This window comes from Haliotis rufescens, unplaced genomic scaffold (genome assembly GCF_023055435.1).
Source record: "Haliotis rufescens isolate VD_foot unplaced genomic scaffold, xgHalRufe1.0.p SCAF_114, whole genome shotgun sequence".
Classification (NCBI taxonomy): domain Eukaryota; kingdom Metazoa; phylum Mollusca; class Gastropoda; order Lepetellida; family Haliotidae; genus Haliotis; species Haliotis rufescens.
In genome coordinates, this window is record NW_025963796.1 from 37,705 (window position 1) to 53,744 (window position 16,040).

General features: G+C 40.6%; 1 long non-coding RNA gene across 1 annotated transcript in view; it reads left to right on the forward strand.

Moving 5' to 3' along the window:
• The window catches only part of LOC125378159, a 43,304-nt gene extending 28,790 nt beyond the window's left edge, over positions 1–14,514 (forward strand). Inside the window, exons 3-4 of the long non-coding RNA XR_007220039.1 lie at positions 13,601–13,645; positions 14,459–14,514. This is a non-coding gene — a long non-coding RNA (uncharacterized LOC125378159). The remainder of the gene's footprint in view (positions 1–13,600; positions 13,646–14,458) is intronic.
• The last annotated feature ends 1,526 nt before the right edge of the window (positions 14,515–16,040 follow it).

The following is a 16,040-nucleotide window of genomic DNA, read 5'->3' on the forward strand; positions in this document are numbered from 1 at the left end:
CTACAGAAATACGTGAACACTGCAGAAATACGTGAACACTGCAGAAATACGTGAACACTGCAGGAATACGTGAACACTACAGAAATACGTGAACACTGCAGAAATACGTGAACACTACAGAAATACGTGAACACTGCAGAAATACGTGAACACTGCAGAAATACGTGAACACTGCAGGAATACATGAACACTGCAGAAATACGTGAACACTACAGAAATACGTGAACACTGCAGGAATACGTGAACACTGCAGAAATACATGAACACTACAGAAATACGTGAACACTGCAGAAATACGTGAACACTGCAGAAATACGTGAACACTGCAGGAATACATGAAAACTACAGAAATACGTGAACACTGCAGGAATACATGAACACTGCAGAAATAGGTGAACACTTCAGAAATACGTGAACACTACAGAAATACGTGAACACTGCAGAAATACATGAACACTACAGAAATACATGAACACTCCAGAAATACGTGAACACTGCAGGAATACATGAACACTGCAGGAATACGTGAACACTGCAGGAATACATGAACGCTGCAGGAATACATGAACACTGCAGGGATATGTGAACACTGCAGAAATACGTGAACACTGCAGAAATACGTGAACACTGCAGGAATACCTGAACACTGCAGAAATACATGAACACTGCAGGAATACGTGAACACTGCAGGAATACATGAACACTGCAGGAATACATGAACACTGCAGAAATACGTGAACACTGCAGAAATACGTGAACACTGCAGAAATACGTGAACACTGCAGGAATACGTGAACACTGCAGAAATACATGAACACTACAGAAATACGTGAACACTGCAGAAATACATGAACACTGCAGGAATACGTGAACACTGCAGGAATACATGAACACTGCAGGAATACATGAACACTGCAGGGATACGTGAACACTGCAGGAATACATGAACACTGCAGAAATACGTGAACACTGCAGAAATACGTGAACACTGCAGGAATACGTGAACACTGCAGAAATACATGAACACTGCAGGAATACATGAACACTGCAGAAATACGTGAACACTGCAGAAATACATAAACACTGCAGAAATACGTGAACAATGCAGGAATACATGAACACTGCAGGAATACGTGAACACTACAGAAATACGTGAACACTGCAGAAATACGTGAACACTGCAGGAATACGTGAACACTGCAGAAATACATGAACACTACAGAAATACGCGAACACTGCAGAAATACGTGAACACTGCAGAAATACATGAACACTGCAGGAATACGTGAACACTGCAGAAATACATGAACACTGCAGAAATACGTGAACACTGCAGAAATACGTGAACAATGCAGGAATACATGAACACTGCAGGAATACGTGAACACTACAGAAATACGTGAACACTGCAGAAATACGTGAACACTGCAGGAATACGTGAACACTGCAGAAATACATGAACACTACAGAAATACGCAAACACTGCAGAAATACGTGAACACTGCAAAAATACGTTAACACTACAGAAATACATGAACACTGCAGAAATACGTGAACACTGCAGAAATACGTGTACACTGCAGGAATACATGAACACTGCAGAAATACATGAACACTGCAGGAATACGTGAACACTACAGAAATACGTGAACACTGCAGAAATACGTGAACACTGCAGAAATACATGAAGACTGCAGAAATACGTGAACACTACAGAAATACATGAACACTGCAGGAATACATGAACACTGCAGGAATACATGAACACTGCAGAAATACATGAACACTACAGAAATACGTGAACACTGCAGAAATACGTGAACAATGCAGGAATACATGAACACTGCAGGAATACGTGAACACTACAGAAATACGCGAACACTGCAGAAATACGTGAACACTGCAGAAATACGTGAACACTGCAGGAATACGTGAACACTGCAGAAATACATGAACACTACAGAAATACGCGAACACTGCAGAAATACGTGAACACTGCAAAAATACGTGAACACTAGATAAATACATGAACACTGCAGAAATACGTGAACGCTGCAGAAATACATGAACACTACAGAAATACGTGAACACTGCAGAAATACGTGAACACTGCAGGAATACGTGAACACTGCAGAAATACATGAACACTACAGAAATACGTGAACACTGCAGAAAAACGTGAACACTGCAGAAATACGTGCACACTACAGAAATACGTGAACACTACAGAAATACGTTTACACTGCAGAAATACGTGAACACTGCAGGAATACATGAAAACTACAGAAATACGTGAACACTGCCGGAATACATGAACACTGCAGAAATACGTGAACACTACAGAAATACGTGAACACTACAGAAATACGTGAACACTGCAGAAATACATGAACACTACAGAAATACATGAACACTGCAGAAATACGTGAACACTGCAGGAATACATGAACACTGCAGGAATACGTGAACACTGCAGGAATACATGAACGCTGCAGGAATACATGAACACTGCAGGGATATGTGAACACTGCAGAAATACGTGAACACTGCAGAAATACGTGAACACTGCAGGAATACCTGAACACTGCAGAAATACATGAACACTGCAGAAATACGTGAACACTGCAGGAATACGTGAACACTGCAGAAATACATGAACACTGCAGGAATACGTGAAAACAGCAGGAATACATGAACACTGCAGGAATACATGAACACTGCAGAAATACATGAACACTGCAGGAATACGTGAACACTGAAGAAATACGTTAACACTGCAGGAATACATGAACACTGCAGAAATACGTGAACACTGCAGGAATACGTGAACACTGCAGGAATACATGAACACTGCAAAAATACGTGAACAGTGCAGACATATATACGTGAACACTGCAGAAATACATGAACACTGCAGGAATACGTGAACACTGCAGAAATACGTGAACACTGCAGAAATACGTAAACACTACAGGAATACGTGAACACTGCAGAACCACGTGAACACTGCAGAAATACGTAATCACTGCAGAAATACGTAAACACTGCAGAAATATGTAAACACTTCAGGAATATGCAAACACTGCAGGAAGGTGTGAACACTGCGGAAGTACGTGAACATTGCAGAAATACGTGAACACTGCAGGAATACGTGAACACTGCAGAAATACGTGAACACTGCAGGAATACGTGAACACTGCAGAAATACATGAACACTACAGAAATACGTGAACACTGCAGAAAAACGTGAACACTGCAGAAATACGTGCACACTACAGAAATACGTGAACACTACAGAAATACGTTTACACTGCAGAAATACGTGAACACTGCAGGAATACATGAAAACTACAGAAATACGTGAACACTGCCGGAATACATGAACACTGCAGAAATACGTGAACACTACAGAAATACGTGAACACTACAGAAATACGTGAACACTGCAGAAATACATGAACACTACAGAAATACATGAACACTGCAGAAATACGTGAACACTGCAGGAATACATGAACACTGCAGGAATACGTGAACACTGCAGGAATACATGAACGCTGCAGGAATACATGAACACTGCAGGGATATGTGAACACTGCAGAAATACGTGAACACTGCAGAAATACGTGAACACTGCAGGAATACCTGAACACTGCAGAAATACATGAACACTGCAGAAATACGTGAACACTGCAGGAATACGTGAACACTGCAGAAATACATGAACACTGCAGGAATACGTGAAAACAGCAGGAATACATGAACACTGCAGGAATACATGAACACTGCAGAAATACATGAACACTGCAGGAATACGTGAACACTGAAGAAATACGTTAACACTGCAGGAATACATGAACACTGCAGAAATACGTGAACACTGCAGGAATACGTGAACACTGCAGGAATACATGAACACTGCAAAAATACGTGAACAGTGCAGACATATATACGTGAACACTGCAGAAATACATGAACACTGCAGGAATACGTGAACACTGCAGAAATACGTGAACACTGCAGAAATACGTAAACACTACAGGAATACGTGAACACTGCAGAACCACGTGAACACTGCAGAAATACGTAATCACTGCAGAAATACGTAAACACTGCAGAAATATGTAAACACTTCAGGAATATGCAAACACTGCAGGAAGGTGTGAACACTGCGGAAGTACGTGAACATTGCAGAAATACGTGAACACTGCAGGAATACGTGAACACTCAGAAATACGAGAACACATTAGGAATACGTGAACACTGCAGAAATACGGAAAGACATGTGTAATGACATTTAAATTTAATCTCCCATGACTGACACAATATATACACCTTGCCAGTTAGTGTTAGACTAACCAGATAAGAGTGGAGAATCAAGACTTGCTTCAGTAAGGGCTATATCATTACAGTTAGGGCTGGGCCATAAGGAAATGATATGTGCCAGTTAGTGTTAGACTAACCAGATATGATTGGAGAATCAAGACTTGCTTCATTAAGGGCTATATCATTACAGTAAGGGCTGGGCCATAAGGAAATGATATGTGCCAGTTAGTGTTAGACTAACCAGATATGATTGGAGAATCAAGACTTGCTTCATTAAGGGCTATATCATTACGGTAAGGGCTGGGCCATAAGGAAATGATATGTGCCAGTTAGTGTTAGACTAACCAGATATGATTGGAGAATCAAGACTTGCTTCATTAAGGGCTATATCATTACAGTAAGGGCTGGGCCATAAGGAAATGATATGTGTCAGGGACTGTGAAAGAGACTAAGTTGAGTGTGTATTTGTATTTGATGTACATCAATGTATACACTCGTGTAGGCTATGTAAGAGCACCCCCACCCCCCACCCCCGAATCCGAATGAACCAATGCATGCAGTAAGCAGTAGAGACGCAAACGACAAATAAAATAAATACAGACAATTTGGTTAACAACAATGATATGAAATATAATTGACACTATTACACTCAAAAAACACCTGTTACATGATGATGTCTCTAAATATATGCACCTCATTCATATTTTCAGACCTAAAACAGCTTTTTTGTCTAACAATAACTTATCCTAGATTAAGAATATGACTAAAAAAATGTTGGTGGTGAATCCAGGGGGAGGGGGAGGGGGAGGGGGATGTCAGGGGGATAACATCCCCGCTCCCCTTTTGAAATTCACACCACTATAAACTACCCTGTCTCCACCGAGGGTAAAAACAGAGTTTGTATGAGAAACCGCGAATCCGCCTCTGGTCATTATTAATAGATGATATACATATATCCAATAAAACTGACGCACAAAAACCTTTTTTCAGAACTATAGAATTTGGCACTTCCGCTAAGAACAACATGTACGAGCAAACTCCGCCAGACTCTGGCCTGTAGTCTGAAAGTCCTGTTGTTTACATGCATCGATCTACCCCTGGGGTATTATTACCCTAGTGGGAATATTTGCCCCTCGGGGTACATTTGGGCATATAAACGCACCCTCCCATCCCCCGAGGGGCATTAATGGTATTAGTTAGGCAAACTTGTTCATCCAATGTGCATATAAACACAATTCGACATTTGCCCTCCCAGATTCACTTTCTTGCAATTATAGATACAGTAAGTAAAGCTATTACTTTCATATTCAAAATATGAATACTTCGCTACAGAGGATTTGTTCATGGTTACATAGTCATGGTTCCCACATTTTTCATTGTAAAAAATCCCTGATATTTCTTAGAACTTTTCCAGACTGTATTATACGGCCTCCATTATAACAACTGCGGGGGTGTTTAAACTTTAGCATACACAACACCAGTGGTAATTTGTCTTCTCAGATATTTCTGTACAAAACTTTTTTGTTTAAGGACGCCTAAATCACCCAGTAATTATCCTTTCCTTATTGCCACTATTTAAGAGATTCAAGCATGAAAGCTACAAATTCACTCTATCAATCATTGCTTGATCAAAACAAGTATTACAATCTTTGAAAAGGAACCTCAGGACTTCACTCACAACTTTAGTAACAGAATATACACTGAAAGACGAAAGAAACGTCATGTGGATGTGTCATATAATTATCTTTATTTTCAAATGCTTATATATACTGAACCAAATTATAAACTTCACAATCCTAAAATTTTAACATTTTGACCAGTTATCATTGTGGGCCCTTATTGTGTATTTAAACAGTAATGGCCACGTATTGTCTTCAGATAACGCCCGTTTTGTGCAGGTGAATCGATCAAAATCATGTGCACAGCACTATTGTGGCAAAAGTGTTTTTTTCACGTGCAACTGGTCACGTGGCCATAATACCGCACGTGTTTTCAGCCATACTAGACTAGCAGTCATTAACAAAAAAGAAAAACACAAGAAAACAAAAGTCTTTACGGCCATTTGTCATGCCACGCCTTTCAAATGTGCAACGTGAACGTGCCATCGGCATGTTGCAGACGGGAACGTCCGTAGCTGAAGTCGCAAGGACGTTGGGTTGTAGTCGACGGACTGTTTATGATTTACAGACGCGTCTACAGCAAACGGGTACCACCGCTGATCGCCCTCGGCCAGGTCGACCACGTGTGACGTCACATGCAGAGGATCGTCAGATTGTCTTACGTCACCTCCGTAACCGATTTTTGACGGCTACATCAACCAGAAATGAACTGTTTAGGGGTAGACTGAGTGCGCAAACTGTTCGAAACCGTCTGAAAACTGCTCACCTTCAAGCACGACGGCCATACTGCGGGCCGATTCTGACTCAATTACACAGACGTCAACGTCAATTGTGGGCACAGCGACACCTACGATGGACTCAGAGCAATTGGAATCAAGTCGTCTTCAGTGATGAATCCCGATTTACTCTTCGATTCGCTGGTGGTAGGGCGAGGGTGTGGAGGCGCCGTCATGAACGTTACGCCCCAGTGATGTGTACAGGAAGTTTACAGATTTCGAGGCGGAAGTGACATGGTCTGGGGTGCTTCCTGTGGCACTGCACGTTCCAGGCCGCTGTCATCTGTTGCAACCTCAACGCTGCTGCTTACCGCGACCAGGTACTGGCACCAGAACTTCTGCCTTTTATGGCAGCACATGGGCCCGGTTTGATCTTCCAACACGACAATGCCAGACCCCACACAGCAATTTTGACAAGGAATTTCCTTCAGAATGCGGGCGTCAACGTCATCGACTGGTCGTCAAGGTCTCCCGACCTCAATCCCATCGAACACGTCTGTGATCCTCTTGGCAGAAGTCTGCGCACTCTCCAGAACCAACCACAGAATTTGCAAGATCTTGGCACCATTTTGCAGCAACAATGGCGTCGTCTTCCCAATCATGTGTTCACAAGCATCACAAGGTCCATGCGGAGGCGTTGTGTGGCAGTTGTCAACGCACATGGTGGCCATACACGCTACTGAACTTTTGTGCCATCAGATTCTCGTGCTTGGGACTTATGATTTAAAATGTTGATGTTATTACCGATTACCGTAGGTGCTTGGAACAAATTATGGTTACCACCGTCAATTAAAATCCTTCTAATGATTAAAAATTACCTTCTCTGATACATTTGTCCGTTATATATCATATATGGGATTACTTTTAAAAATGTGAAGTTTTTAATTTGACTCAGTATATGTAAGTAAAGACATCGGAGAAAGTCAGTGTTTGACCCACATGAAATTAACAGTCTGGGGAATGTTTTTGAGAATTGTGAATTTTGGGAGGCACCAGAAGACATTACAGCTGGGGGGTTCAAAATCAGTACCTGGTGTGGCCACCACGGGCGTTGACTACAGCCACACATCTCCTGTACATGGAGTGGACTAGCCTGTTGATGACGGCCATTGGGATATGGGCCCATATCCTCAGGAACGCTACACGCAGTTCTGCTGCAGTTGTCGGCCTTGGGCGTACGTCGTTGAGTCGGCGTTGGATCTCATCCCACAAGTGTTCAATGGGATTCAAATCCGGACTGAGGGCAGGCCAAGGCATGATTTGAATGTTGTGCTGTTGGAGGAAGTCCCTGGTGACTCTGGCAGTGTGGGGACGGGCGTTGTCTTGCTGAAAGGTGTGGTTTTGATTACGGGGGAAAAAGGCATGATATGGGGTCTGAGGACTTGGTCAATGTAGCGGAAAGCTGTGATGCCATTACCCCTGCCTGGACCAATATTCTGAAAGACCACAGGTCGACTCTCGGGTTTAGTCCGATACCACCCCAAACCATGATACCTGGGCCGCCCCACGGGTCTCGTTCCATAACACAAGCATCAGGATAACGTTCGCCCCTCCTTCGCCAGACCCTGACTCTGCCATCCACCGTTGAAACACAGTAGCGACTTTCATCAGTGAAGATGATTCTTCTCCATTGCTGTTGACGCCATTTTTATGCTGCCTGGCCCATTGCGGTCGGGCCTGTCGGTGACGATCCCTCAGGATGGGTACACCAGCAGGACGGTGGCACGACATGTTGGCAGTTAGGCCACGTCGGACTGTACGATCACTGATGGCACGCTGGTGGTTGCCAATGGTTTGCCGAGCTGTTTCAGTGGCCATTCGGAATCGGTTCTGCAGACGTTGGCGTATCATGAACCGATCTTGTCTGGGAGCAGTGACTCTAGGACGACCACTACGCGGTCGGTCGTCGGTGGTGTTGGTGGTGTCGGTGGTGTTGGTGGTGTTGTGGCGATATTGCAAACGATATATCGTTCTGACGTTGACATTGAATGCATTTGCAATGACCTGTGCACTCTGGCCTGCTTGCAGTCTTCCGATCGCTTGTTGTCTCTCATTTCCTGATAATCTTGGCATGGCTGATGAATCGAAATAACGAAAGCCAGCTTAACAGTTTTGAGTGTCTTTTATACCCTTCCATCCACGATATGCACGTGCATCATGTTTTTTACAAGACCTTTTCGCAACTGAGTCCCATTGCACTTTTGTAGGCTGCGTTTGGGCAAAGCACTCCATTTCAAACTCAATTGTTAAATGGACTTTAAGGCAACAAAAAGAAGCAGTAGAACGTAAAATGAGTTTACTGACCACAGAACAGGTAACTGCCACTGTCTGTAAAGTTTTATCAGTATTTTCAGAAGTGACGGGTTTTTTTGCCTTTCAGTGTACATGAACTGATTTGTCATGAAACTTATGATTTGAAGTAAATACCATCACTCCTTTCAGTGCAACATTCATGCACAGTATTTTACAAACTAACCATTTAAATATGCATCTACACTTTCAAAAGGTAACCAAGGCATTCAGCTATTCTGCCAGCAAACAAAAGAAAACATGCCAACAATTTCAATTTTTCTTCAAGCTTTCTTCAATGCGATTTATTTCCCTTTTCCTGTTCTGGAACGTCCTTCTCGAGAATCTCAGCTGATCTCCTTCTTCATGCATTCGACTCTGCAAGCAGTGTCAGAGCAGATTTTCCCTCAGCATCTCTTGCTTTCTTATCAGCAGAACCGATTTGTGTGTACAGTGGCTTCGAGGATCTTTTTTTCTTTTCTTTGCCTATGTGAACTCTTCAGAAAGTCCTTTCCTTTTTCTAGACTTTGTGCTTTTTGTGCTTTAGTTTCTTTTCCAAGAGATGCAGCATGTACCTGTTACTTGAGTATTAACATGAAGCAAAAAGAGCAGGTGTGATCTCAAACTCTGACAGTTTCTTCCCTGTTGATGTCATTGAGTCATGAACTAGTCTTTGTGCTGTAAGACTCTCTTCAGCAAAGTAAGGTAAAATGACATCTTTATTAACCAGAAATCCACCTTCAACAGAAGCCTGTGCATGGGAAAGTGTAAGGAAGATATTCACAACTTCCCAGAATTCTGCTTATTCCTGTTTCCATTCAAAGTGCCTTGAAAAGAAATGATCCAGTCTTGTGTTAATAATGTTGAACCCTGTGAAATCGTCTTTATCGAACATCCGTGACTTTTCAACAAAAAGCTTGAACTGAGTGAGGATGATGTCACATTGCTGGGTTTTTTTTCCATTTGGTTTCAGACAGTACGGTAAGAACCTTCTCAAACATTTTGTTTATAACACCAGGTTCAGAGATAATGTGTCCTGGGTCCAAACTTGTCACGAATCTGATAAAACTATAATACAGTGGGGAGATTTCTTGCAGCTTTAGACCACCTCCGTGGTCTAGTGGTAGAGCGTCTGCCCAGAGAGCGGAAGGTCTGAAGTTCGATCCCCGGCCGCGTCATACCAAAAGACGCTTAAAGATGGTACTTGTTGTTACCCTGTCTGGCGCTCGGCATTAAGGGGCTAAAGCAAGGACTTGTCGGCTCGGAGTCAGTATACTGTGTCTGAGTGGGATATTCATGTTAAACTGCGGCATGGTATCTCAGTGAGCTAGCACTATAAATCGGCATCAGTCCGGACTAGTACAAGCAGCCACACACACACACACACACATACATGCACGTCGCTATATAAATGCAATAATCTTGGATACTACGTTAAACCCCATTTAACCTCACCTCACCTCTTGCAGCTTGCATTCCTGAACTATAGTACTTTGAGGGCACTAATTCATTCAGTGCCTTGGAAACAGCAGCCTTTGCCCAATTCGTCTTCTGAACTGTCCGAAATGCATCATGAACTGTGTGCAGACGGCACGATCCAACTTGAAGAAGCTCAACATCAATATCCACGGCACTCCTCTTGATTCTCTTTGGCTGTAACGTCTACTTTAGTTAGTTGTAAAGGGGTCTCTGCAGATTCAATAAACAGTTGGGATCATGTGCAATAAATGGCAACAAAAGTGGTAAGCTGATCATGAACTGCATGTTTCACAGCTACAAAGGAAGAAGATTTTGGAATTGAACTCTTGGGTTTCTCAGTTACATACTTAACCATGCGTGGCCAAATAGAAATTGTCTGTTCTGCAACATTTCTACCTTCCATCCATCTAGTCCATCAGAAGTGCATTGGAAATACCAAAGACTTAGAGATGCTTGTATAATCTTCTCTTTTAGCAGGGGAATCTTAAAATAACCTGAACATTCCCTTCAGTAGTGAATCGTTGCCAAATTCGTCTCCTGAACTGTCCTAAATGCATCATGAACTGTGTGCAGACTGCACGATCCAGCTAAAAGAAGCTCAGGCTGGTCTGCATCTGTTTCCCTTTCCTTGACAGTGTGCTCATACATCTTCCAGTTTACATTTGGCCCGTTCATGGAAACTTGAAGCATCTTCTTAGAGGAAAGGTCCTCTGTTCCTTCTTTGAATTTTGTTCACACATTCTTAGTAGGAGTGTGCCAGATGAATTTTGACCCTAAATATCTTGATGTGACAGTGTCCTCGTTGAAGTACCTGACTACAACATGCATTTGCTCTTTTTGTACCTCCTTGTTGAGTGACTCATAAAAACATATGACGTAATGGAGGGCGTTTGTCACCTCTTCCGTGAGTTTTCCTTTGAAATAAGGTGCAATAACAAAACAAATAACATATGGTAGTTTGATTGACTCACATTTCAATTGCAGGACAATTGCACTGTCTTGGACCATTACCCTGAAAATGTCACAGGTTTCACGACTTGAGTTGTTTGAAAATGGCCCATGTAATTCCTGCTTTCTGGTTTTCTTTTCTCAGAGCATACTTGCGGATACTAGTAGTATGGCTACGTGTTGCTACAGATGCAGCTGGCGGCGGCACAGTTATATCTGCCAAACTAACAGCATTACTTGTATGGGTATCTGGATCAGTCTGAGGTTCATTCTGTAAAAATGTTGCTGCTACTTCAGGGGGCTTTGCTTCATCCTTCTGTGACATAGGACTTACAGAAAAATGTCATTAAACCAGATCCCTCCTTCCGCATAATTGCATATGTATGTTTCTTCCCCTGGGCATGACTCCTGATTGCAACCTCTCCCATGATAGAGAGTGAAAAAACATTCAAACAAAACTTGCAGTTTGCTTTTGTAGGGTCTCCTGGAACTTTGGCTAAACACTGTCTGTGTCAATCACATTTCAACCAGTTCATATTAAACTAATTAGTCATGATCTTGAGCTGAACCTAAAATTAAAGATTGCAAAAATTCACAAGGGAATACATAATAATAATAACCACATTTGAAGTCACCTTAAGTTTGTTTACTAATGATTTATCTAAAAAGGATACTCTATTAATAAACAAAAGGAGTATTCATAGAATCCTAAAAGCAATTTTTTTTTTATTCTTGAACAGTCGAAAGTTGTGAGATTTGACATTTTACATTCAAACTGATTTCTGAAATTCAAATTGTAAATTAAATCCAAGGCAATGTAACATGTAAGCATTTGAAGTTTAGAATTTAGCTCTGGAGGTAAGGGGCGCTGATGATTCCCTGCATTGAATTTTTTTCAGCCAATTTCCAGGTTTTCCAATGGCAATGGGAAACATGATAGTTGTTGTCAAAGCACAACGTGTCATTTCAGATTACATTTCAATCTAATTGTCAATATGTTGTCTATGTTCTCCTTCAACTGCGGTCTTTGCAAACTGAAGGGTCAATGCATCTCTGATGTCTGTGCCACTTGCAAATAGGATCCCTATGTTGTCTGTGGTTCCTGGTTGGACTCTGTGTATATCTTGGACTGCAACATGCCAGTCTGGTAGGTAGGGTTCATCTTTGTTTTAAACAGGTTGTGTAGTGTGACAGCTGCAGCCACAAGGGTTTATATGAAAATGAAACCTCCTGAGGAAAGGCCTGTATATCCCTTTGAACCGTCCGAATGTATTCTTAATTGTCACATGCATGGGTACTGCTGAGCTAATTTAGATTTTGTTTCTAGGTTTAATGTCCAAACCAATCAAGCAATCTGCAGTGAACCAAAGTAAGTAAGAAAGTAGCATGACGTATCCTTTTCCATGTATAGCCTGAAGTCATTTGTAATATATACACTTGAAAACTGGATTTGACTAAAAAGATCCAAACGTTTCTAAACGTTACTATGCTGAAAACAGTCACTGAGACATTGAGTGGTCCAAAACACAGCTAACCTCTAAGATGCCCGTATCAAATATATCACCATCAAATATGTATATATTTTTTGTGTATGATATGTTCATGGTATTGAGGATAACGATTAAGTAAAGTGGGTATCCTTTTGAACCGTCCGAGTGTGTTCTTAATCGTCACATGCATGGGTACTGCTGAGATGGTAGTTGGAGTACGACTTGCTGCGAACCCCTGAAGATCTTGGGTAAAATACGTCTTCCGCAACCCATTCTTGCCGTAAAAGGGGACTATGCTTGTCATAAAAGGCAACAAACGGGATCGGATGGTCAGGCTTGCTGACTTGGTTGATACATATCATCGTATCCCAATTGCCTCAACCAAGTCAGAGAGCTTGGCCACCCAATCCCTCTTATGACAAGCATGAGTTGCTGAAGACCTATTCTATCCCGGACCATCGCGGGTCGTTAATTTCTGGTAAGATGTTCAGTCATAATATTTCCATGCCCAGCTTGGTAATAAACTCATTCAGCACCTTGACACCAATACTCTAATCCAGACAAAAATTGAAACGGAACTTCAATGTACGTTTATTTTTTTATTTTAGTTCTTCATATATGCGGTCATTTTAGGGTGAATGTTCGGGATGAATAATTTAGATTTTATTTCTAGGTTTAATAATGTCCAAACCAGTCAAGGAATCTGCAGTGAACCAAGGTAAGTAAGAAAGTAGCATGACGTATCCTTTTCTATGTATAGCCTGTAGTCATCTGTAATATATACACTTGAAAACTGGATTTGTCTAAAAAGATCCAAACGTTTCTAAACGTTACTATGCTGAAAACAGTCGCTGAGACATTGAGTGGTCCAAAACACAGCTACACTCTAAGATGCCCGTATCAAATATATCACCATCAAATATGTATATATTTTTTGTGTATGATATATTCATGGTATTGAGGATAACGATTAAGTAAAGTGGGTATCCAACATAAGGATATTTCTTTTTTCACATAGGTATGTCCTACGTTTAGATTTCTTAAAATTGTGGAAAGTGTCCAAAGTGGATAGTGTTAGGCAATGTGTACAGTGGTGTCATCATATACCAGTAAAGCTTTGGCATGATAAATTCAGGGGTTCTTCTGTTTAAGTCAAGAAAAGGGATCTTTTAAGAATTATATTTCAGTTCATTGTTTTTGTAAAACCTGTAACCTGTAACAAACTGAAGATTGTTTATATATCATTTCCTACTTGTTTGCCCAAATTATTTATATAGCCGTAAAAAGTTCATTGACCAGCATTACTATCTCTACCCTACCAGCGAAAAGTGGTGTCACTTATTATCAACACATTATGTTAGACACATTACAGGTCTTGGTTTATATTTGTAAAGATGCTCTGTATATCTTGTATGCTAAGCCATAGTGCTGAAATTATTGCTGCGCACAGTATTATTTTTATATTTAGTACCGTTGGTTATGAGGCTAGAGATGCTATAGAAATTTATCATCTGTCACCTTTTTGTTCTAGGAGAAAGAAGTGTGGTGAACTATGGGAATGTTGATACAATACGAACGGGAGATCAATTTTTCTATTATACAGGTAAGATATTGAATGGTAAGCTTTGGCTATATTTTTAGATGCCTTTAACGCACAATTACGACCACCAGTATTAGTAAAAAAACTATGATATGTTTTAAATATTAGAGAACTTTTTAGAAAACTGTAATAAAAATGTGCCAAATGTACAAATCAGACACCTTGATATTCAATATTTATTATCAATGTTTATGTTGTCCAATTAACGTTCAGCAAATGAATATCGACTGTGTATTACCACACTTATGTGTATTTTCTTAAACCAGCACCTAGTAATGTTTGTTGAAACAAACGCGCTTTCTCATTGGTTATTATTAGAATATGAATTGCCTTAAATATTAAATGAAAAGTCACAAAGATTAAACATAATTTCAGTCCTTGAAATAACACATTTATGAGATACAGTCTGGAAAACATGTAATAAATGCAAATGTTTGTGTGCATGTCATGAGTAGTATGCATAAGAAAATGAAACACTTTTATAAACACTTCTGATTAACACTAGGGTAGCAATTACGTTCTTGCAATTAGAATGTCAATTTTATATGACCTATGTTTGTAAATTAAAAGAGACAAAGCCCTTTTCATACTCATAAGAAATCTCTGCTAGCCACACCCAACAATGCCAATGCTAATTATATCATTTCTTGTTTGACGCATAGATGATAAAAGCGGGCGCTGGCTAACTAATCTGTGTGGTGAGTATGGTTGGCTTTTTAGTTCTATTTTGTCTGTATATTGCATGTACCGTTCTAAAACACAATGGAACAATTTTTCGCAAGGAACTCCACATATACTTAAGAATTAAAAGTCTGTTTGGATTGGTTCATTGAAGTATGGACGATTTTAACGCGCTGGTTAAACTGTGTGAACCCCTGGCTTGTGAGGCTCTTAGGAACACTTAGTTACACTTCAATTCTTATAATTTCATGCATTGTAGTTTACTGGTCTCGCCGAATAATATTGCAACAATACTTTCTTACTTTGAAGTTCTCTGGTTTCGTGGAAAAAACTTCGAGCAATGTCACTTTGTCATTTCTCATTTTCGGGTTCTCGGTCACATCCTTTTCATCACTCATCCCCAGGTAGTCAAATAAACTAGTTCCTTCAATAAAAACAACATAAGCTGTAATGTATATTTTTAACATGAACATAATTGAATTCTGTTACGTGTCGATTCCCAAATTGAAACAATGTGTTAACCCAGAAAACAGTACGTAAAAGATTTAAGTGTGGAATACAATCAACAAATGTATTACAAAATTCACAAGGTTTGCAAATCAATACAAATGACTGAACAGTAATTACAGTAGTAGCAAACAATAGAGTTGTAGTACAATATTCAATGCCATAATATAATAAGATGGCAGTGGTCAGTGTCAAATACACAAATACAGTGGTGATAGAAAAAGATACTTAAAATATTGTATAATCACCCAGCGGCGACAGTGGTCCACCTTCCGAGATGGGCTAGGCAGGCAATCGGGAATGATGAGCGATCCTCACATGAAAG